This window comes from Oreochromis aureus, linkage group 3 (genome assembly GCF_013358895.1).
Source record: "Oreochromis aureus strain Israel breed Guangdong linkage group 3, ZZ_aureus, whole genome shotgun sequence".
Lineage (NCBI taxonomy): Eukaryota > Metazoa > Chordata > Actinopteri > Cichliformes > Cichlidae > Oreochromis > Oreochromis aureus.
This window is the reverse complement of record NC_052944.1, coordinates 98038850-98061616: the sequence shown is the minus strand read 5'-3', so window position 1 is coordinate 98061616 and position 22767 is coordinate 98038850. Positions and strand designations below refer to the sequence as shown.

Below are 22767 nucleotides of genomic sequence, written 5' to 3'. Positions count from 1 at the left end.
ACAAAATGGGAGAGATGATTCAAGGACTTAGTCACAAAACAGAGATTCAAATCTCCAAAATCAAACTGGCTGCATCAGGGCATAAAGCCTGAAAACAGCTTCAGCTGTTTGGAGTTTCCATTTTCTAAACTTCTACATTCTGAACCTTCTTCGGCTCTGAACTGATTATGAAACACTGAATGATTTCAAGCTCATACTTTGTCTGATAAACTTACATCTTTCATTCTTTATACAGATTGAAGAGCTGTGATTTGTTGAAGATCAGCTGTGATTATCTGGCAGCAGCACTGAAGTCCAACCCCTACCATCTGAAAAAGCTGGACCTGAGTGACAACTACAACCTGCAGGATTCAGGAGTGAAGCAGCTGTGTGGTTTTCTGGAGAGTCCAGGATGTGGCCTTGAAACTCTGAGGTCAGTCACCATGTTTTAGTTGTGCTGAGAAAAATATGATGTCAAAGTTATGCTGACACTAAACTGCAGACATCAGGCTGATATTATACTGATCCACACTGAGGATCTTCATGGTAAAGTCTGTTTTCTTCTGCTCTGGTTTGGTCCATTGACTGAAGCACAACAATGTTCACATTTCAAACCTTCAAAGAAGAAGAAAAATTCTCCACTGGATAATTCACTGTGAAACTCTAAAACTCTTTATTCCACCTTAAAGTCTGTCTGACACTGAAATCCAAACCAAAATGTCCGTTTGCTTTAAAGACAGCAGTCCAACACAAACATACACACATCATCCAAAACAGAGTCCAACATCCAAATCTCCTCCACTGCCAGCATGATGGGAAAGAGAAGGAGGAACACTCTGACATTCAGGGTTAGAATGAGTTTCATGAAGCAGACTGTGAAGATCAAAGCTGCATTAGAAGCTTACATGAATGAATGAGTGGACAGAAGTGGACAGAGATCATCTGAAGCACTTCAAAGGCTTTAAATCATCACATTTCTCTTTATTCTTTATGAACTCTGTTAGTTTCTCTCAGTTTTCTGTGGAATGAAGCTAACAGCAGGCTAATAAGATGCTGCCCAATAGGTTTCGATTAAAGGTTGTCATTTGTATATTAAAAAGTGCCGGTGCTTTGGCTCAGCAGGGATCAGCTCACAGTTCGAATACAGCTGCTGGATGGGATTAGCATGTCATAGCTATCTACCAAATTGCTAACTGGTGAATTTCAGACCATCTGTGAATAATTTTTGCTATATTCAGCTGAGGCTCACACGGCTGGAGCCTGTGCCCTAGCTGTCATAGGGCAAGAGGCGTGGTACACCTGCACAGGTGAGCAGTCCATCACAGGGCCAACAGAGAGAGACAGGGAAGCACTCTCTCACATCCACACCTACAGCCAGTGTTGGGGAGTAACGGAATACATGTACCGCCGTTACGTATTTAGAATACAAAATATGAGTAACTGTATTCAGTTACAGTTACCGGTTAAAAAGGTGGTATTCAGAATACAGTTACTTTGTTGAAATACATGGATTACACGGCGGTACTTTCCTGTTTCATATTGTCGCGGGTCAGGATTGTTTGGGTTTGTTTGACAGCTATGTTCTGTTGTTCCAGGCGGCAGCGTTACGGTTGCCATGGTTACAGGGTGACGCTCTCTCTCTGCGTGTTTCCTGGGTGAGAGAGCGCTTTTGTTGTTGTTGTGCTAAGCTAAAAGGCAGAATGCTACAGGCATGGCCCTAAAGAATGTAGCCTCATGGGCAGTGTAGTCCGTGCTGCAGGGAGAATGGACTGCCATACACGTTATGCGTCTGTGAGCGAGGGAGGGAGAGAAAGGAAAAGTCCGAGCTGTCACGGAGCAAAAACGGGAGCTGGAAGCATGTAAATATAATAATAATTAAAGCTGCAAGCAGCGATATGAGGGCCCTCGCACCCCCGGCGCGTCGAGCCAAGCCCAACACCTAAAACCAGCGCTTCCGATCTGATGTCACATTGATGGAATTCATGCATTTAACCACCAGCTAAAATTTCATCTCATTCAACCATTATTATAGTCGTCCCACTAGGTGGCGCTCTAACCATTACTGACAAATGGCATAACAAACATTTCCGAGCTCGAGTCTCATCACGCCTGTGACCTTTGGGAGAGATTGGACATTGTGTTTTTGAGCGACAGCAGGTTACTGCTTTTTGGCGAGTGATTGAAACTCCACGTGCCGCCATGACCACCCCGTTTCCCTGAACGTAAAAAGCTTCGCAATTTAACATCACAAAGGTCTTTAGATTCCACACACAGGAGATCGCGTAAATCTAATGAAATCCCTTGGAGGAGTTCGTCAAAGTATGAGGCCTGAAAAGAGGGAAAATGTCGCCAAATTTACACATTAATTTTAAAATGGCTGACTTCCTGTTGGATTTGGGATATTGCTCCAAGAGACTTTTTGTACATCTTGATATCTCCAATAAGCTTGCCAGGTTTCAAACTCATACATAAAACACAGAGCAGGGGCTGTTGTTTTGAAATTTTGTAGGGGGCGCTGTGGAGCCATTTTGCGCTCTTCAAGGAAAATGAACATATAAAAGAAATCCCTCATCACATTAGAGGTGTGCGCCAAATTTCAAGACTTTTAAACTTTTCAAGCCCCTCAAAAGCCACTTCATCTTTCATGGTGAACTGCGCTGCCAACAGGGTGCGCCGCTCAGTTTATAGTCACAATTTTCTCACTGAAGCATCAAGAGGGACTGATGGTGATATTCACCGCTTTTGAGGTGGCCACGATGAACCTGTGAAAATCAGTACAACAAAATGAAAGACATGACATTTCCTGCTGCCACTAGGTGGCGCTCTACGTATTCCTGACAATGGGCATATCAATCTGTTCAGGGCGGGTCTGACATCATCCCTGTAAAATCTGGTACTGATCACATTGGATTTCATTGAGTTACACTAATTTGTTTCTTCATGGCGAGACCTCAATGTTCGCCATGCTGCTGGGGTCACACCCTTCAGCGAAAACTCACAGTTTTCTCTGTAACCCAAGACCAACTCCTTAAGGCTTTCCTGGAGAAATTTGAGGCTGCAGATGTCACCCATTACAATACTGTACCCCAAAGTGTAAAACATGACATTTCCTGTTCCCACTAGGTGGCGCTGTCCCTGGTGTCAAATATGGCAGTTGAAATATGTTCAGGGTGGAGCCTTATCATATGTGTCCACTTTGGTCAAGGTCGGACAATGTATGACAGAACGAGAGGCAATAAGATTTTCATGGCGAGTCATCGAAATTCGCCGTGGCGCCACGGCCTCACAGTAACCCGAAAACTCAAAAGCTCCACAATTTAACATGGCCCAGGTGTGTAGTTGACACTGACCAAATATGAAGCTTGTACGATGAAATTCCAATGAGGAGTTCGCAAAAGTTCGAGGCATGGAAATGGCAAAATTAGAGCCAAAATGTCACCTTCACTTCCAAATGGCGGACTTCCTGTTGGGTTTAGGACATGGCCATAATAGACTTTTATGTGCGTCTCCGAACGTTAGATATGTGTTCCGAGTTTTATACATGTAGGTCATACCCATCTCGGGGCTCGCGTTTCTCATTTTTCTAGGTGGCGCTACTGAGCCAATTTTCCCTGGACATGTCTACGGACATTAAAATACGTAAATTTTCAACAGACCTGACGCGTGTGCAAAAATTTCATGAGTTTTCGAGCATGTTTAGGCCCTCAAAGGCCGATTCATTTGCCGAAATAATAATAATAATAATAATAATAATAATTAAAGCTGCAAGCAGCGATATGAGGGCCCTCGCACCCGGCGCGTCGAGCCAAGCCCAACACCTAAAACCAGCGCTTCGATCTGATGTCACATTGATGGAATTCATGCATTTAACCACCAGCTAAAATTTCATCTCATTCAACCATTATTATAGTCGTCCCACTAGGTGGCGCTCTAACCATTACTGACAAATGGCATAACAAACATTTCCGAGCTCGAGTCTCATCACGCCTGCGACCTTTGGGAGAGATTGGACATTGTGTTTTTGAGCGACAGCAGGTTACTGCTTTTTGGCGAGGGATTGAAACTCCACGTGCCGCCATGACCACCCCGCTTCCCTGAACGTAAAAAGCTTCGCAATTTAACATCACAAAGGTCTTTAGATTCCACACACAGGAGATCGCGTAAATCTAATGAAATCCCTTGGAGGAGTTCGTCAAAGTATGAGGCCTGAAAAGAGGGAAAATGTCGCCAAATTTACACATTGATTTTAAAATGGCTGACTTCCTGTTGGATTTGGGATATTGCTCCAAGAGACTTTTTGTACATCTTGATATCTCCAATAAGCTTGCCAGGTTTCAAACTCATACATAAAACACAGAGCAGGGGCTGTTGTTTTGAAATTTTGTAGGGGGCGCTGTGGAGCCATTTTGCGCTGTTCAAGGAAAATGAACATATAAAAGAAATCCTCATCACATTAGAGGTGTGCGCCAAATTTCAAGACTTTTTAAACTTTTCAAGCCCCTCAAAAGCCACTTCATCTTTCATGGTGAACTGCGCTGCCACCAGGGTGCGCCGTTCAGTTTATAGTCACAATTTTCTCACTGAAGCATCAAGAGGGACTGATGGTGATATTCACCGCTTTTGAGGTGGCCACGATGAACCTGTGAAAATCAGTACAACAAAATGAAAGACATGACATTTCCTGGTGCCACTAGGTGGCGCTCTACGTATTCCTGACAATGGGCATATCAATCTGTTCAGGGCGGGTCTGACATCATCCCTGTAAAATCTGGTACTGATCACATTGGATTTCATTGAGTTACACTAATTTGTTTCTTCATGGCGAGACCTCAATGTTCGCCATGCTGCTGGGGTCACACCCTTCAGCGAAAACTCACAGTTTTCTCTGTAACCCAAGACCAACTCCTTAAGGCTTTCCTGGAGAAATTTGAGGCTGCAGATGTCACCCATTACAATACTGTACCCCAAAGTGTAAAACATGACATTTCCTGTTCCCACTAGGTGGCGCTGTCCCTGGTGTCAAATATGGCAGTTGAAATATGTTCAGGGTGGAGCCTTATCATATGTGTCCACTTTGGTCAAGGTCGGACAATGTATGACAGAACGAGAGGCAATAAGATTTTCATGGCGAGTCATCGAAATTCGCCGTGGCGCCACGGCCTCACAGTAACCCGAAAACTCAAAAGCTCCGCAATTTAACATGGCCCAGGTGTGTAGTTGACACTGACCAAATATGAAGCTTGTACGATGAAATTCCAATGAGGAGTTCGCAAAAGTTCGAGGCATGGAAATGGCAAAATTAGAGCCAAAATGTCACCTTCACTTCCAAATGGCGGACTACCTGTTGGGTTTAGGACATGGCCATAATAGACTTTTATGTGCGTCTCCGAAAGTTAGATATGTGTTCCGAGTTTTATACATGTAGGTCATACCCATCTCGGGGCTCGCTTTCTCATTTTTCTAGGTGGCGCTACTGAGCCAATTTTCCCTGGACATGTCTACGGACATTAAAATACGTAAATTTTCACCAGACCTGACGCGTCTGCAAAATTTCATGAGTTTTCGAGCATGTTTAGGCCCTCAAAAGGCCGATTCATTTGCCGAAATAATAATAATAATAATAATAATAATAATTAAAGCTGCAAGCAGCGATATGAGGGCCCTCGCACCCCTATAGCGTCGAGCCAAGCCCAACACCTAAAACCAGCGCTTCCGATCTGATGTCACATTGATGGAATTCATGCATTTAACCACCAGCTAAAATTTCATCTCATTCAACCATTATATAGTCGTCCCACTAGGTGGCGCCTAACCATTACTGACAAATGGCATAACAAACATTTCCGAGCTCGAGTCCCATCACGCCTGCGACCTTTGGGAGAGATTGGACATTGTGTTTTTGAGCGACAGCAGGTTACTGCTTTTTGGCGAGTGATTGAAACTCCACGTGCCGCCATGACCACCCCGCTTCCCTGAACGTAAAAGCTTCGCAATTTAACATCACAAAGGTCTTTAGATTCCACACACAGGAGATCGCGTAAATCTAATGAAATCCCTTGGAGGAGTTCGTCAAAGTATGAGGCCTGAAAAGAGGGAAAATGTCGCCAAATTTACACATTAATTTTAAAATGGCTGACTTCCTGTTGGATTTGGGATATTGCTCCAAGAGACTTTTTTGTACATCTTGATATCTCCAATAAGCTTGCCAGGTTTCAAACTCATACATAAAACACAGAGCAGGGGCTGTTGTTTTGAAATTTTGTAGGGGGCGCTGTGGAGCCATTAAACGCTGTTCAAGGAAAATGAACATATAAAAGAAAACCCTCATCACATTAGAGGTGTGCGCCAAATTTCAAGACTTTTAAACTTTTCAAGCCCCTCAAAAGCCACTTCATCTTTCATGGTGAACTGCGTTGCCACCAGGGTGCGCCTGTTCAGTTTATAGTCACAATTTTCTCACTGAAGCATCAAGAGGGACTGATGGTGATATTCACCGCTTTTGAGGTGGCCACGATGAACCTGTGAAAATCAGTACAACAAAATGAAAGACATGACATTTCCTGTTGCCACTAGGTGGCGCTCTACGTATTCCTGACAATGGGCATATCAATCTGTTCAGGGCGGGTCTGACATCATCCCTGTAAAATCTGGTACTGATCACATTGGATTTCATTGAGTTACACTAATTTGTTTCTTCATGGCGAGACCTCAATGTTCGCCATGCTGCTGGGGTCACACCCTTCAGCAAAACTCACAGTTTTCTCTGTAACCCAAGACCAACTCCTTAAGGCTTTCCTGGAGAAATTTGAGGCTGCAGATGTCACCCATTACAATACTGTACCCCAAAGTGTAAAACATGACATTTCCTGTTCCCACTAGGTGGCGCTGTCCCTGATGTCAAATATGGCAGTTGAAATATGTTCAGGGGTGGAGCCTTATCATATGTGTCCACTTTGGTCAAGGTCGGACAATGTATGACAGAACGAGAGGCAATAAGATTTTCATGGCGAGTCATCGAAATTCGCCGTGGCGCCACGGCCTCACCGTATCCCGAAAACTCAAAAGCTCCGCAATTTAACATGGCCCAGGTGTGTAGTTGACACTGACCAAATATGAAGCTTGTACAATGAAATTCCAATGAGGAGTTCGAAAAGTTCGAGGCATGGAAATGGCAAAATTAGAGCCAAAATGTCACCTTCACTTCCAAATGGCGGACTTCCTGTTGGGTTTAGGACATGGCCATAATAGACTTTTTGTGCGTCTCCGAACGTTAGATATGTGTTCCGAGTTTTATACATGTAGGTCATACCCATCTCGGGGCTCGCTTTCTCATTTTCTAGGTGGCGCTACTGAGCCAATTTTCCCTGGACATGTCTACGGACATTAAAATACGTAAATTTTCACCAGACCTGATGCGTGTGCAAAATTTCATGAGTTTTTGAGCATGTTTAGGCCCTCAAAAGGCCGATTCATTTGCCGAAATAATAATAATAATAATAATAATAATAATAATAATAATAATAATAATAATAATAATAATAATAATAATAAGAAACAGAGCAGATACAATAGGGCCTTCGCACTCTCGGTGCTCGGGCCCTAATAATAATAATAATAATAAGAAGAAACAGAGCAGATACAATAGGGCCTTCGCACTTTTGTGCTCGGGCCCTAATTAAAGCTGCAAGCAGCGATATGAGGGCCCTCGCACTTCCCGCTGGTCGAGCCAAGCCCAACACCTAAAACCAGCGCTTCCGATCTGATGTCACATTGATGGAATTCATGCATTTAACCACCAGCTAAAATTTCATCTCATTCAACCATTATTATAGTCGTCCCACTAGGTGGCGCTCTAACCATTACTGACAAATGGCATAACAAACATTTCCGAGCTCGAGTCTCATCACGCCTGCGACCTTTGGGAGAGATTGGACATTGTGTTTTTGAGCGACAGCAGGTTACTGCTTTTGGCGAGTGATTGAAACTCCACGTGCCGCCATGACCACCCCGCTTCCCTGAATGTAAAAAGCTTCGCAATTTAACATCACAAAGGTCTTTAGACTCCACACACAGGAGATCGCGTAAATCTAATGAAATCCCTTGGAGGAGTTCGTCAAAGTATGAGGCCTGAAAAGAGGGAAAATGTCGCCAAATTTACACATTAATTTTAAAATGGCTGACTTCCTGTTGGATTTGGGATATTGCTCCAAGAGACTTTTTGTACATCTTGATATCTCCAATAAGCTTGCCAGGTTTCAAACTCATACATAAAACACAGAGCAGGGGCTGTTGTTTTGAAATTTTGTAGGGGGCGCTGTGGAGCCATTTTGCGCTGTTCAAGGAAAATGAACATATAAAAAGAAATCCTCATCACATTAGAGGTGTGCGCCAAATTTCAAGACTTTTTAAACGTTTCAAGCCCCTCAAAAGCCACTTCATCTTTCATGGTGAACTGCGTTGCCACCAGGGTGCGCCGTTCAGTTTAAAGTCACAATTTTCTCACTGAAGCATCAAGAGGGACTGATGGTGATATTCACCGCTTTTGAGGTGGCCACGATGAACCTGTGAAAATCAGTACAACAAAATGAAAGACATGACATTTCCTGGTGCCACTAGGTGGCGCTCTACGTATTCCTGACAATGGGCATATCAATCTGTTCAGGGCGGGTCTGACATCATCCCTGTAAAATCTGGTACTGATCAGATTGGATTTCATTGAGTTACACTAATTTGTTTCTTCATGGCGAGACCTCAATGTTCGCCATGCTGCTGGGATCACACCCTTCAGCGAAAACTCACAGTTTTCTCTGTAACCCAAGACCAACTCCTTAAGGCTTTCCTGGAGAAATTTGAGACTGCAGATGTCACCCATTACAATACTGTACCCCAAAGTGTAAAACATGACATTTCCTGTTCCCACTAGGTGGCGCTGTCCCTGGTGTCATATATGGCAGTTGAAATATGTTCAGGGGTGGAGCCTTATCATATGTGTCCACTTTGGTCAAGGTCGGACAATGTATGACAGAACGAGAGGCAATAAGATTTTCATGGCGAGTCATCGAAATTCGCCGTGGCGCCACGGCCTCACCGTATCCCGAAAACTCAAAAGCTCCGCAATTTAACATGGCCCAGGTGTGTAGTTGACACTGACCAAATATGAAGCTTGTACGATGAAATTCCAATGAGGAGTTCGCAAAAGTTCGAGGCATGGAAATGGCAAAATTAGAGCCAAAATGTCACCTTCACTTGCAAATGGCGGACTTCCTGTTGGGTTTGCGTCAATGGGACCACAGACTTTTTTGTTTGTCTCGGCATGATACACATGTGTGTCAAATTTCAGACATGTAGCTAAAACGATGTGTTCGTAGGGCTGCATTTAACAAGGCATAGGTGGCGCTACAGAGCCATTTCCCAGTGCTCATATGTAAAACCATTAAAATACAAAATTTTTCACGAGACCTGGCATGTGTGCAAAATTTCATGAGTTTTTGAGCATGTTAAAGCCCTCAAAAAGGCAATTCATTTCGGTAAAAAATAATAATAATAATAATAAATAATAATAATAATAAAAAACAGAGCAGATACAATAGGGCCTTCGCACTCGAAGTGCTCGGGCCCTAATAATAATAATAATAAGAAACAGAGCAGATACAATAGGGCCTTCGCACTTTTGTGCTCGGGCCCTAATTAAAGCTGCAAGCAGTGTTATGAGGGCCCTCGCACCCCGGCACGTCGGGCCACGCCCAACACCTACAACCAGCACGTCCGATCTGATGTCACATTGATGGAATTCATGCCTAGAACCACCAGCTAACGATTCATCTCATTCAATCATTATTATAGTCATCCCACTAGGTGGCGCTCTAACCATTACTGACAAATGGGATAACAAACATTTCCGACCTTGAGTCTCATCACGCCTGCGAACTTTGGGAGAGATTGGACATTGTGTTTTTGAGTGACAGCAGATTACTGCTTTTGGCGAGGGATTGAAACTCCACGTGCCGCCATGGCCACCCCTGTTTCCCTGAACGTAAAAAGCTTCGCAATTTAACATCACAAAGGTCTTTAGATTCCACACACAGGAGATCGGGTTAATCTGATGAAATCCCTTGGAGGAGTTCGTCAAAGTATGAGGCCTGAAAAGAGGTGAAAAAGTGGCTAAAATTACACCTTAATTTTAAAATGGCTGACTTCCTGTTGGATTTGGGATATTGCTCCAAGAGACTTTTTGTACATCTTGATATCTCCAATAAGCTTGCCAGGTTTCAAACTCATACATAAAACACAGAGCAGGGGCTGTTGTTTTGAAATTTTGTAGGGGGCACTGTGGAGCCATTTTGCGCTGTTCAAGGAAAATGAACATATAAAAGAAATCCTCATCACATTGGAGGTTTGGGCCAAATTCCAAGACTTTTAAAATTTCCAAGCCCCTCAAAAGCCACTTCGTCTTTCATGGTGAACAGCGTTGCCACCAGGGTGCGCCGTTCAGTTTAAAGTCACAATTTTCGCACAGAAGCATCATGAAGGACTGATGGTGACACTCACCGCTTTTGAGGTGGCCACGATGAACCTGTGAAAATCAGTACAACAAAATGAAAGACATGACATTTCCTGGTGCCACTAGGTGGCGCTCTACGTATTCCTGACAATGGGCATATCAATCTGTTCAGGGCGGGTCTGACATCATCCCTGTAAAATCTGGTACTGATCAGATTGGATTTCATTGAGTTACACTAATTTGTTTCTTCATGGCGAGACCTCAATGTTCGCCATGCTGCTGAGATCACACCCTTCAGCGAAAACTCACAGTTTTCTCTGTAACCCAAGACCAACTCCTTAAGGCTTTCCTGGAGAAATTTGAGACTGCAGATGTCACCCATTACAATACTGTACCCCAAAGTGTAAAACATGACATTTCCTGTTCCCACTAGGTGGCGCTGTCCCTGGTGTCATATATGGCAGTTGAAATATGTTCAGGGGTGGAGCCTTATCATATGTGTCCACTTTGGTCAAGGTCGGACAATGTATGACAGAACGAGAGGCAATAAGATTTTCATGGCGAGTCATCGAAATTCGCCGTGGCGCCACGGCCTCACCGTATCCCGAAAACTCAAAAGCTCCGCAATTTAACATGGCCCAGGTGTGTAGTTGACACTGACCAAATATGAAGCTTGTACGATGAAATTCCAATGAGGAGTTCGCAAAAGTTCGAGGCATGGAAATGGCAAAATTAGAGCCAAAATGTCACCTTCACTTGCAAATGGCGGACTTCCTGTTGGGTTTGCGTCAATGGGACCACAGACTTTTTGTTTGTCTCGGCATGATACACATGTGTGTCAAATTTCAGACATGTAGCTAAAACGATGTGTTCGTAGGGCTGCATTTAACAAGGCATAGGTGGCGCTACAGAGCCATTTCCCAGTGCTCATATGTAAAACCATTAAAATACAAAATTTTTCACGAGACCTGGCATGTGTGCAAAATTTCATGAGTTTTTGAGCATGTTAAAGCCCTCAAAAAGGCAATTCATTTTGGTAAAAAATAATAATAATAATAATAATAATAATAATAATAATTAAAGCTGCAAGCAGCGTTATGAGGGCCCTCGCACCCTGGCACGTCGAGCCACGCCCAACACCTACAACCAGCACGTCCGATCTGATGTCACATTGATGGAATTCATGCCTAGAACCACCAGCTAACGATTCATCTCATTCAATCATTATTATAGTCGTCCCACTAGGTGGCGCTCTAACCATTACTGACAAATGGGATAACAAACATTTCCGACCTTGAGTCTCATCACGCCTGCGAACTTTGGGAGAGATTGGACATTGTGTTTTTGAGTGACAGCAGATTACTGCTTTTGGCGAGGATTGAAACTCCACGTGCCGCCATGGCCACCCCGTTTCCCTGAACGTAAAAGCTTCGCAATTTAACATCACAAAGGTCTTTAGATTTCACACACAGGAGATCGGGTTAATCTGATGAAATCCCTTGGAGGAGTTCGTCAAAGTATGAGGCCTGAAAAGAGGCGAAAAAAGTGGCTAAAATTACACCTTAATTTTAAAATGGCTGACTTCCTGTTGGATTTGGGATATTGCTCCAAGAGACTTTTTGTACATCTTGATATAATCCATAAGCTTACCAGGTTTCAGACTTATAAATAAAACACAGAGCAGGGGCTGATGTTTTGAAATTTTGTAGGGGGCGCTGTGGAGCCATTTTGCACTATTCAAGGAAAATGATCACATAACAACAAAGCCCTCATCACATTGGAGGTTTGGGCCAAATTCCAAGACTTTTTAAAATTTCCAAGCCCCTCAAAAGCCACTTCGTCTTTCATGGTGAACCGCGTTGCCACCAGGGTGCGCCGTTCAGTTTAAAGTCACAATTTTCGCACTGAAGCATCATGAAGGACTGATGGTGATACTCACCGCTTTTGAGGTGGCCACGATGAACCTGTGAAAATCAGTACAACAAAATGAAAGACATGACATTTCCTGTTGCCACTAGGTGGCGCTCTACGTATTCCTGACAATGGGCATATCAATCTGTTCAGGGTGGGTCTGACATCATCCCTGTAAAATCTGGTACTGATCACATTGGATTTCATTGAGTTACACTAATTTGTTTCTTCATGGCGAGACCTCAATGTTCGCCATGCTGCTGGGGTCACACCCTTCAGCGAAAACTCACAGTTTTCTCTGTAACCCAAGACCAACTCCTTAAGGCTTTCCTGGAGAAATTTGAGGCTGCAGATGTCACCCATTACAATACTGTACCCCAAAGTGTAAAACATGACATTTCCTGTTCCCACTAGGTGGCGCTGTACCTGATGTCAAATATGGCAGTTGAAATATGTTCAGGGTGGAGCCTTATCATATGTGTCCACTTTGGTCAAGGTCGGACAATGTATGACAGAACGAGAGGCAATAAGATTTTCATGGCGAGTCATCGAAATTAGCCGTGGCGCCACGGCCTCACCGTATCCCGAAAACTCAAAGCTCCGCAATTTAACATGGCCCAGGTGTGTAGTTGACACTGACCACATATGAAGCTTGTACGATGAAATTCCAATGAGGAGTTCGCAAAAGTTCGAGGCATGGAAATGGCAAAATTAGAGCCAAAATGTCACCTTCACTTCCAAATGGCGGACTTCCTGTTGGGTTTGCGTCAATGGTCCCACTGAGTTTTTTGTTCGTCTTGGCATGATACACATGTGTGCCAAATTTCATACATGTAGCTAAAACGATGTGTTCGTAGGGCTGCATTTAACAAGGCATAGGTGGCGCTACAGAGCCATTTCCCAGTGCTCATATGTAAAACCATTAAAATACAAAATTTTTCACCAGACCTGGCATGTGTGCAAAATTTCATGAGTTTTTGAGCATGTTAAAGCCCTCAAAAAGGCAATTCATTTCGGTAAAAAATAATAATAATAATAATAATAATAATAATAATAATAATAATAATAAACAGAGCAGATACAATAGGGCCTTCGCACTCGAAGTGCTCGGGCCCTAATAATAAACAGAGCAGATACAATAGGGCCTTCGCACTCGAAGTGCTCGGGCCCTAATAATAATAATAATAAGAAACAGAGCAGATACAATAGGGCCTTCGCACTTTTGTGCTCGGGCCCCAATTAAAGCTGCAAGCAGTGTTATGAGGGCCCTCGCACTTTTAGCACGTCGGGGCCACGCCCAACACCTACAACCAGCACGTCCGATCTGATGTCACATTGATGGAATTCATGCCTAGAACCACCAGCTAACGATTCATCTCATTCAATCATTATTATAGTCATCCCACTAGGTGGCGCTCTAACCATTACTGACAAATGGGATAACAAACATTTCCGACCTTGAGTCTCATCACGCCTGCGAACTTTGGGAGAGATTGGACATTGTGTTTTGAGTGACAGCAGATTACTGCTTTTTGGCGAGGGATTGAAACTCCACGTGCCGCCATGGCCACCCGTTTCCCTGAACGTAAAAAAGCTTCGCAATTTAACATCACAAAGGTCTTTAGATTCCACACACAGGAGATCGGGTTAATCTGATGAAATCCCTTGGAGGAGTTCGTCAAAGTATGAGGCCTGAAAAGAGGTGAAAAAGTGGCTAAAATTACACCTTAATTTTAAAATGGCTGACTTCCTGTTGGATTTGGGATATTGCTCCAAGAGACTTTTTTGTACATCTTGATATCTCCAATAAGCTTGCCAGGTTTCAAACTCATACATAAAACACAGAGCAGGGGCTGTTGTTTTGAAATTTTGTAGGGGGCACTGTGGAGCCATTTTGCGCTGTTCAAGGAAAATGAACATATAAAAAGAAATCCCTCATCACATTGGAGGTTTGGGCCAAATTCCAAGACTTTTTAAAATTTCCAAGCCCCTCAAAAGCCACTTCGTCTTTCATGGTGAACCGCGTTGCCACCAGGGTGCGCCGTTCAGTTTAAAGTCACAATTTTCGCACAGAAGCATCATGAAGGACTGACGGTGACACTCACCGCTTTTGAGGTGGCCACGATGAACCTGTGAAAATCAGTACAACAAAATGAAAGACATGACATTTCCTGGTGCCACTAGGTGGCGCTCTACGTATTCCTGACAATGGGCATATCAATCTGTTCAGGGCGGGTCTGACATCATCCCTGTAAAATCTGGTACTGATCAGATTGGATTTCATTGAGTTACACTAATTTGTTTCTTCATGGCGAGACCTCAATGTTCGCCATGCTGCTGAGATCACACCTTCAGCGAAAACTCACAGTTTTCTCTGTAACCCAAGACCAACTCCTTAAGGCTTTCCTGGAGAAATTTGAGACTGCAGATGTCACCCATTACAATACTGTACCCCAAAGTGTAAAACATGACATTTCCTGTTCCCACTAGGTGGCGCTGTCCCTGGTGTCATATATGGCAGTTGAAATATGTTCAGGGTGGAGCCTTATCATATGTGTCCACTTTGGTCAAGGTCGGACAATGTATGACAGAACGAGAGGCAATAAGATTTTCATGGCGAGTCATCGAAATTCGCCGTGGCGCCACGGCCTCACCGTATCCCGAAAACTCAAAAGCTCCGCAATTTAACATGGCCCAGATGTGTAGTTGACACTGACCAAATATGAAGCTTGTACGATGAAATTCCAATGAGGAGTTCGCAAAAGTTCGAGGCATGGAAATGGCAAAATTAGAGCCAAAATGTCACCTTCACTTGCAAATGGCGGACTTCCTGTTGGGTTTGCGTCAATGGGACCACAGACTTTTTTGTTTGTCTCGGCATGATACACATGTGTGCCAAATTTCAGACATGTAGCTCAAACGATGTGGTCGTAGGGCTGCATTTAACAACGCATAGGTGGCGCTCTAGAGCCATTTCCCAGTGCTCATATGTAAAACCATTAAAATAATAAATTTTTCACCAGACCTGGCATGTGTGCAAAATTTCATGAGTTTTTGAGCATGTTAAAGCCCCCAAAAAGGCAATTCATTTCAATGAAAAATAATAATAATAATAATAATAATAATAATAATAATAATAATAATAATAATAAACAGAGCAGATACAATAGGGCCTTCGCACTCTCGGTGCTCGGGCCCTAATAAGAAGAAGAAACAGAGCAGATACAATAGGGCCTTCGCACTTTTGTGCTCGGGCCCTAATAACCACTGCAGCCAAGAAGAGTGCCTGACGAGCCCAGCTGTAAGTAAGCTATTAAGACTCAACTGTACACTGTGTTCGTGTTTTCCTCCGGAAAAAATGAGTTCCGTTGGAGCAGCCTTTCAACGCCTCTCTCTGTCTCTGGCAAGCAAAAGTGACCCAGACAACAAAGTAAAGCTATTTTTCGCTACACGAACCCACTGTATTAGCCGAGGTCCCTTTACTACGGTTCGGAGCCGCGGACCTTCAGTAACAGTAATAAATCACAGCAATAGTACATTCACGTAGTTGTAAACAGCATGATAATATATTAAGTAATCCAAAGTATTCAGAATACGTTACACTCATTGAGTAACGTAACGGAATACGTTACAGAATACATTTTGGGGCATGTATTCAGTATTCTGTAATGGAATACATTTTAAAAGTAACCTTCCCAACACTGCCTACAGCCAATTTAGAAGCACCAATGAACCTAAGCAGCATTTCATTGGACTGTGGGAGAACATCCAACCTTCACAGAAAGGCCCAGTTGACCAAAAAACTTCAACCTACAACCTTCTTGCTTAAAGGCACTAGTGCTAACCACTTCTCCCAATTTCAGCCCAAATTCTGCATTTTGCTGTTTCTGACTACAGGCCAACTACACTAACACTTTCTCACCACACACTCCCACCTAGTGGAGGAAGTCTTAGTTTTATTTGAAGCTTCAGATTACAGTTAGTTTCTTTAAAAAGAGGTGGAGGGGGTGGGGCCAAAGGACCATCATCACTGAGTGCCATAGGACACTTAACCTTTGTTTCCATATGCTGGGAACTTCTTGTTGTGTCAAAGACGACTGGAAAATGTGTGAAAATCTCCCAGTCAGTTCCTTAGAGCACACTTCAACCACTTCCCTCCCACAGCATCAGGACCAGGGCTTTTTCTCTCTTTGATCCCACTAAGACATTTCCACACAAACACCTCATCAGTGTGACTCTCCGAGCCTACCAGCCCTTTGCTACAATCACAAAGCTCTTCTTTGAAATCTGTTCTGTCCCAAGTAAAAGATTAAAAATGGCTCATAATAATTTAGTGATATAAATGTCATATTTCATTGAAATCAATGATATCAAAGCTGGAATCAAATGAGTCCAAGTCCTCTACTGATTCGACATCACATTCATCTTTTGTCCTTGTTCTGCATCCCCACCATGGACTTCATTTCTTTCCAAGCCAGCCTTGAGTGTCCTTTATTCAGCTCATCCTCTGCTTTACTTTTAGACCTGATTTTAGCTGCTTTATCTCTCTTTGAACAAGTTTATGTGCCTCAATCTTTTTCTTCTATCCCTCATAACAAGACAGCTTCTTCTGACTGAGAACATGTTTGACTGATTTATTTATCCAGGGCTGCTTATTGGTGAACATAGTTCCTGTTTTTAAAGTAATCCCCATTTTTCCCAGAAAGAAATGTTAGTAGAAATCGATGATCTAAGTGAGAACATGAGCCTTTAAAAAGTCCCAGTGGGTACAGTGAAAGCAGTCCCTCAGTTCCAGTATAGAGTCTTTGATACAGACTGGAACAACTGTGTGCCCAGTTTGAGCTCTCTTCAGTATTGTGATCTGAAAGACCCAGAGGGGCTGTCACATCACATTCAGACGCTCCCCTAATGGTGCCACAACACACGTCCAATACTTTGTCTGTCTTGTTGGAAAAGCTGGAAGACATGATTCAAGGACTTAGTCACAGAACAGAGATTCAAATCTCCAAAATCAAACTGGCTGCTTCAAGGCTTATAGTCGGAAAACTCTGCACAGTTTCCTGTTTGAAGCTGCTTCCTGTTGGCATCAGCTATTTGACGTTTCTATTTTCTAAACTACTTCATTCGGAACCTTCTTCAGCTCTGAACTGATAATGAGACATTGAATGATTTGAAGCACACACTTTGTCTAATAAACTTACATCTTTCATTCTTTAAACAGGTTGGGGGACTGTGGTTTTTCAGAGATCAGCTGTGATTATCTGGCAGCAGCACTGAAGTCCAACCCCTCCCATCTGAGAGAGCTGGACCTGAGTGAGAACAACCTGCAGGATACAGGAGTGAAGCATCTGTGTGGTTTTCTAGAGAGTCCAGGATGTGGACTTGAATCTCTGAGGTCAGTCAGCATGTTTTAGTTGTGCTGAGATGAATATGATGTCAAAGTTGTGCTGACACTAAACTGCAGACATCAGGCTGATATTATACTGATCCAAACTGAGGATCCTCATGGTAAAGTCTGTTTTCTTCTTTTCTAGTTTCGTACATTGACTGTAGCACAACAATGTTCACATTTCAAACCTTCAAAGAAGAAGAAAAAAATGCCACTGGATAATTCACTGTGAAACTCTAAAACTCTTTATTCCACCTTAAAGTCTGTCTGACTCTGAAATCCAAACCAAAATGGTCGTTTGCTTTACAGACAGCAGTCCAACAAAAAACATACACACATCTTCGAAAACACAGTCCAACATCCAAATCTCCTCCACTGCCAGCATGAATGATGGGAAAAGAGATGGAACACTCTGACATTCAGGGTTAGAATGAGTTTCATAAAGCAGACTGTGAAGATCAAAGCTGGATTAGAAGCTTACATGAATGAATGAGTGGACAGAAGTGGACAGAGATTATCTGAAGCACTTCAAAGGCTTTAAATCATCACATTTCTCTTTAATCTTTATCAACTCTGTTAGTTTCTATCAGTTTTCTGTTTGATGATGCTAATAGTAGGCTAATAACAGGCATGGTCCACCAGCACAGGTGAGCAGTCCACCACTGGGCCAAAAGAGAGAGACAGAGAAGCACTCTCTCACGTCCACACCTACAGCCAATTTAGAAGCACCAATGAACCTAAGCAGCATTTCATTGGACTGTGGGAGAACGTCCAACCTTCACAGAAAGGCCCAGCTGACCAACAAGCTTCAACCTACAACCTTCTTGCTTAAAGGCACTAGTGCTAACCACTTCTCCCAATTTCAGCCCAAATTCTGCATTTTGCTGTTTCTGACTACAGGCCAACTACACTAACACTTTACACGTTCACGTCAGAGACTGCCACCTAGTGGAGGAAGTCTTAGTTTTATTTGAAGCTTCATATTACAGTTAGTTCCTTTAAAAAGAGGTGGAGGGGGTGGGGCCAAAGGACCATCATCACTGAGTGCCATAGGACACTTAACCTTTGTTTCCATATACTGGGAACTTCCTGTTGTTCCAAGGAGGACTGGAAAATGTGTGAAAATCTCCCAGTCAGTTCCTCACAGCACACTTCAATCATTTCCCTCCCACAGCATCAGGACCAGGGCTTTTTCTCTCTTTGGTCCCACTAAGACATTTACACACAAACACCTCATCAGTGTGACTCTCAGAGCTACCAGCTTTCCTAAAATCACAAAGCTCTTCATTGAAATGATATCAAAGGTGAAATCAACTGAGTCCAACTCTTCTGCTTATTCAGCATCACAGTCATCTTTTGTCCTTGTTCTGCATCCCCACCATGGACTTCATTCCATTCCAAGCCAGCCTTGAGTGTCATTTATTCAGCTCATCGTCTGGTTTACCTTTAGTCCTGATTTTAGCTGCTTTATCTCTCTTTGAACAAGTTTATGTGCCTCAATCTTTTTCTTCTATCCCTCATAACAAGACAGCTTCTTCTGACTGAGAACATGTTTGACTGATTTACTAATCCAGGGCTGCTTATCGGGGAAAATTGTTCCTGTTTTCAAAGTAATCCCCATTTTTCCCAGAAAGAAATGTAAGTAAAAATCGATGATCTAAGTGAGTAAAATGTCCCAGGTGGTGCAGTCCCTCACTTCCAGTAAATAGTCTTTGGTACAGACTGGAACAACTTTGTGCTCAGTTTGAGCTCTCCTCAGTCCCAGAGGGGCCATCACATCACATTTAGAAGCTCCCCTAATGGAGCCACAACACATTTCCAATACTTAGTCTTTTTTGTTGGACAAACTGGAAGAGGTGATTCAAGGACTTAGTCATAGAACAGAGAATAAAATCTCCAAAATCAAACTGGCTTCATCGGGCATATAGTCTGAAACTGTGCACAGTTTCCTGTTTGAAGCTGCTTCCTGTTGGCTTCAGCTGTTTGGAGTTTCCATTTTCTAAACTTCTACATTCTGAACCTTCTTCAGCTCGGAACAGATTATGAAACACTGAATGATTTCAAGCTTCCACTTTGTCTGATAAACTTACATCTTTCATTCTTTATACAGATTGGAAAACTGTGGTTTTTCAGAGATCAGCTGTGATTATCTGGCAGCAGCACTGAAGTCCAACCCCTCCCATCTGAGAAAGCTGGACCTGAGAGGGAACTACAGCCTGAAACATCGAGATGTGAAGCAGCTGTCTGATCTCAAGAAGAGTCCAGACTGCAGACTGGAGACTCTCTGGTAAGTAGAGTGTTGGAATGAGTGGATGGTGCTGTCAGCAGTATTGTACTAAACACAGTCAGTATGAAACAAAGATCCAGTGTTTCCTGTAGCGCTGCAGCTTCTCAGTGAAGCTGTGAGAAGGAAAACAGCCAATCAGCTCTCTGAACAAAGCAGCACGCAGACCAATGACTGCATTCATTTCCAAGTTTAAAGCAGTGAAGAACACAGTCTGTAGGTGAGGAAGAATTTAGTGAGAGCAGATGTTTGGATGGAATTCCTCCAGTTAACAGCTGGAACCGTCCATCTGGATTGTTGGGCTTGTTGTTGGGGTTCCTACAGAGCTCAGAGTGGACACACCAAGGTTCTTCTAATGAATGAAAGTCCAAACTCAAACTAAGAGTGAAAAACATTTTCATCAACTTCAATAAAAATCCAAAGATTAGAAAAAGTGAAGCAACAATGAGTCATAGTACAGTCCCAGCACTGAAGTCCCTGCTGCTCTTTATACTGGATGTGCTGCATCACTGACTGACAGCTGATGAAGAGTCTCTGGAAACACTCGTTTATCTCCTCTGCTCTTCTTTCTTCTTTCTGCAGGTGGGGCTACTTGTAAACAGGATGGTGTGTGTGCTGAAAGAGGAGCAGCTGTGTCCTGATGATCCAGAGAGGTTGAAGCAGCAGCAGCTTGTGTGTAGAGACGCTCTGACTGGGCCATGTTACTGGGAGGTGGAGTGGAGAGCTTCATCCAGCAGTGACTGACAGAGGAATGAGAAGAAGTGCAGATGACTGTCAGTGCTGCAGAGTGAACTGCTCTGAGAACAGCTCCACTGTCAGACACAATGTAGAGTCCAGCATCATCCCTGTGTATCCCTCTGGATCTGACAGAGGATCATCAGTGTATCTGGACTGCTCTGCTGCTGCTCTGTCCTTCTACAGTCTCTGCACAGTCTCTGTCTGACTCTGGCTTCAGACCCTCCTGGATCAAACTCACCTGGAAAGGCTTTCAAACACCTCTGAATAATAAACAGCATGTTTTTATAAGATAAATATCATGTTTTCATGTGTCTGTGCAGTTGGAGCCTCAGTGGATGAATCACTGCTTAATGTTTAATGTGGATCCTTCAATAAATGTGCTGATTGGAATCAAAGGAATGACTTGGACTTAATCTTTTCCTGCTTTTAATAATAATAATAATAATAATAATAATAATAATACATTTTTTTTAAGAAAGCGCCTTTCAAAATACTCAAGGACATTGTACACAAGCAATAACAACAACAAACATAACAATTTACAAAATTATAAGGATAAAATGTAAAGCAAGTGAATATAATAAATTAAAGTAGCAGGGTGTAAAGGTTTATGTGGAATAGGCTATTGGGAAAAGGTGAGTTTTGAGTCTGGACTTAAAAAGAGGGAGGGAAGTGATGTTTCTTATCTCAGGAGGAAGGGAGTTCCAAAGACGGGGGACAGAGCAGCAGAAAACCCCATGCGCCCCATGGTGGCTAGCTTGTCATCGTGAGAGAGTGCCCCCCCCCCGCACAAACACATCCTCCAACCACACACACCCATATTTTGCTCCATTGCGGTTTATTTCACACCTCAAACATTTAGTAAACAATTAAGCAAATACAAGTAAACGGCAATAAATTACAGGTAGTAATAAAATATACTACTAACTCTTTTACGCTACGTCCACACCTACACGGGTATTTTTGAAAGCGCAGCTGTTTCTATGAGTTTGGGCTTTTCGTCAACACGTAAACGGCGTTGCGATTCACCGAAAACGGTGATTATTTAAAACTCCTTTTTTGCGTTTACGTGTGGACGACGAATACAGAGTTCGTCACGCAACGACAAAGGTATGTGCCTCTTTTCACATCACGCTGTGCGCCACGTTATTGTTTACATGAGATGAATTGCAGAATGGCAGATAGAGACAAAATACTGTTAATCTGACTATCTTCAGGTTTTACATGCTTACATATACACGCGCAGTTACTGTCCCTCCTTCACCATATTTTCCTGTCTTTGGCTTGGAAGGAAGTTGGTTTGGAAACATATTTGGCGATGCTTCATCTCCTGCTTTGCGTTTGTGTGGGAGCCCCGTCAAAAACCTGTCCACAGTGTCCAAGCGCTCTTTTTTTTTTTTTTTTTTTCATACCACGCCCCCCTTGCAATGGCTCTGTGTCCCCCCTAGGGGGCGGACCCCACACTTTGGGAACCTCTGGGCTAAACAAAGGGTGAGGGAGTTCGGGGTAAGAACAGAATCAAGTTTAGTAGACGAATAAAGCTGGGTGTCATCAGCATAACAGTGAAACTGAATATTGTATTTACAAAAAATGTGTCCAAGGGGAAGAAGGTAGATAATGAGAAGAAGGGGCCCCAGGACAGATCCCCGGGGCACACCTGCGACCAGAGGAAAGGACTAAGAAGTGAAAGATTTAAGTCAATTAAACTGAGTGCAATCAGACAAGTGCGATTCAAACCCGGCTAGTGGGATATGGGAGAGACAGATGGAGGCTCGCCTACTGAGGAAAATTGAGTGAGAAATAGTATCAAAAGCCGCAGTCAGATCGAGAAGAATAAGAATGGAGAGTAAACCAGGGTCAGCAGCCATGAGAAGATCAATGGTTATTTTCATTAGCGCAGTTTCAGTGCTATGGAAGGGGCGAAAACCAGACTGGAACTGTTCATTATTAGTTAAGTATGAGTGG

At 43.2% G+C, this 22767-nt stretch overlaps 1 long non-coding RNA gene across 1 annotated transcript; it reads left to right on the top strand.

Annotated features, from left to right (window-relative positions):
- The first annotated feature begins 351 nt into the window (after positions 1–351).
- On the top strand, positions 352–20811 carry LOC120438583. The gene is made up of 4 exons (XR_005612002.1): positions 352–412; positions 17613–17786; positions 19891–20067; positions 20647–20811. It is a non-coding gene; the product is annotated as an uncharacterized LOC120438583 (long non-coding RNA).
- Positions 20812–22767: the final 1956 nt, after the last annotated feature.